The sequence below is a fragment of the Octopus bimaculoides genome, chromosome 5 (genome assembly GCF_001194135.2).
Source record: "Octopus bimaculoides isolate UCB-OBI-ISO-001 chromosome 5, ASM119413v2, whole genome shotgun sequence".
In the NCBI taxonomy this organism is placed as follows: Eukaryota; Metazoa; Mollusca; class Cephalopoda; order Octopoda; family Octopodidae; genus Octopus; species Octopus bimaculoides.
In genome coordinates, this window is record NC_068985.1 from 109132172 (window position 1) to 109134629 (window position 2458).

Below are 2458 nucleotides of genomic sequence, written 5' to 3' on the forward strand. Positions count from 1 at the left end.
TATATATATATATATATATATATATATATATATATATATATATATATATATACATATATATATATGCATACATGCATACAAGTGTAAAGATTTATGAAAATACCTCGTGATGTATTTTGACAGAATAAATTGGATTATTAAACATGTGTGCTAGTGTTAATCAGTTCTAGTGTTAATCAGTTAATTAGAATTTTAAAAAAATAGTATCACTTATATGTATAAGGGTAACGAATTAGCAAAATCGTTATATCATTGGGCAAGATGACGTGCGCCATTTGTGTAAGATTTTTAAGTTCTGATTTCAGATCTTGCTACGATGAATTCTGTCTTAAGCATACCGAATCCATAAAATACAACTAAAAGTTATGATAACAACATGCACATAGGCTCTTTGAGCTGGATCGGCTCTTTGGGCTGGATCGGCTCTTTGAGCTGGATAGGCTCTTTGAGAGGTAAATATATGGGCACTCATTAAAGCAGACGATACAACTGCTATTTATATGGTGTGAATGTATTGATCTTGGCCACCGGTATCTAACTGGGTGTTGATACAATGGAAATTTTATCCTATGACAAAATGATCTTAGATACGATTGCCAGATTATATGGTACCTGGGCCATTGATAAACTGAGTAATGTAGAAAGATAGATGTATCTATATCTTAAAAAAAAGACCTTATCTACAATTTGCGTGTTTCTTGAAATTACATGTTGTTGTTTTAGTGCATTTACAAAAATAGCTTTACATATATTTCATTTCCAATTTAAACTATAGTCAATGTTATTTGCCGTTATCAGAAAGTGTGAAGTTCTTCCATAAATATAAAGCCCTTTTTCATCAACACAAAGATTGAAAATACGAAGAAATATTTCGTCAAACCTGGTCTCCCATGAAATATTGGTTGCCATTGTTATACATTTCAAGGGTTTTCTCCATGAATGGCAGAATTCTGCGCAAAGTTTCTTCATATCTCATACGTCTTTCTGACTGCAGATCAAAGAAATATATCAAATATGAAAATTAATATCTTTTATAACAATATAGATTAACAAATTTGTAAATGTCTTTTTCTTGTTATTATTGGTGTAATTATTATTGAAGATGGCAAATTGGCACGAACATTAAGGAATCAGAAAATGTGATTTACAAAATCCGCTGCGGTTTGAAGTTCTGAGTGCAAAATTTAGCCTCCCTCTCATTGTTTTGGAGGGATTCGATAAAGTAAACTACCAATCTAATACAGACGACAATAATATCGATAATTTTCCCCACATTTCTAACACTGTGCGTAAATCAAAACCATTTGTATACAGCGAACTATATTCAGTGCTTATGTAATTTTTCACTAGATACATATTCAACGATTTTTTATTCAGACTTATTATTTTCCACCATTACGAAATGTTTCGTTACTTAAAACGTCTAAATGATATATCACGGGTTATGTCAAGCTGATTATTTCATAGTAGATTTAAATTGTACCATATATGATTAGAAAATTTACATGAGTAATAAAATATCTTAACTATGTACATTTTACGTATCTTTTCTTTCAATTTCAAATTTATACTTGTAGCGCTGCAAAAAATTATGAAGAAATTATCTCCCTTGCATAAATTGTTCTCTAGTGTATAAAAGAAACAAATCCTAGCGAAAGTTGTATGATGACACTTTCTGAGAATGAAGACAAATTAAAGAAAAAAAAAAACGTTCGTTGCTTAGGTACAAGACCAGCAATTTCTTTTTTTTTTATATATATAACTGGATTAGTGTGTACTTGAGTAGTGCATTGTTTTTATCGACCGTGGTAGGATGAGAGGCAAAGCTGGCTGCATCAGAAATTGAAATACGAATATAAAGTTTTGAAACAGAAACTCCACTATTCCATACCAATGCACCGAAAGAATTTTAAGAAATTATTTAAAACATTTTAATGATATTTGTAAAAGATGGATTTTTGCAATAATAGTGTGTAAATGAATTGTGAAATTCAATTTCAAATTCTGAAAGTTCGGTAATAAACACCCCTAAGGGTTTTATTTTCACTCTCAAATTTGAAAGAAAGTGAGTACCCAATGGGTAAACTGCTGTAGATAAATTATTGTATAAATGAAAATTCGTATATTCTCCTAGGTAGTTAAACACGCTGATATATTTACACATTGTGAATTACTTGGAATTTACTAGGAAATTATATTTTTATATTAACATAGCAGAACATAAATATGAGAAAATACTAATAAACATCAGCAATCTAATTTAACAATAAGGATATACTGAAAATATTTTAAGTGGAAAATATGTAATACTTACTGAGATGTTAGAATCACTTGAACGCTGGAACTATAATATACGTAAAAAATTGTTATTTGGTTTAAAAGCGATAAATGGAAAAATAATCATATTAAAATGTATATATATAGATATGTATATATATATATATATATATATATATAT

The 2458-nt window shown here is 28.9% G+C and overlaps 1 pseudogene; it reads right to left on the reverse strand.

The window, feature by feature from the left end:
- The window catches only part of LOC106869783 (S-crystallin 1-like), an 11846-nt pseudogene that overhangs the window by 1121 nt on the left and 8267 nt on the right, over nucleotides 1-2458 (reverse strand).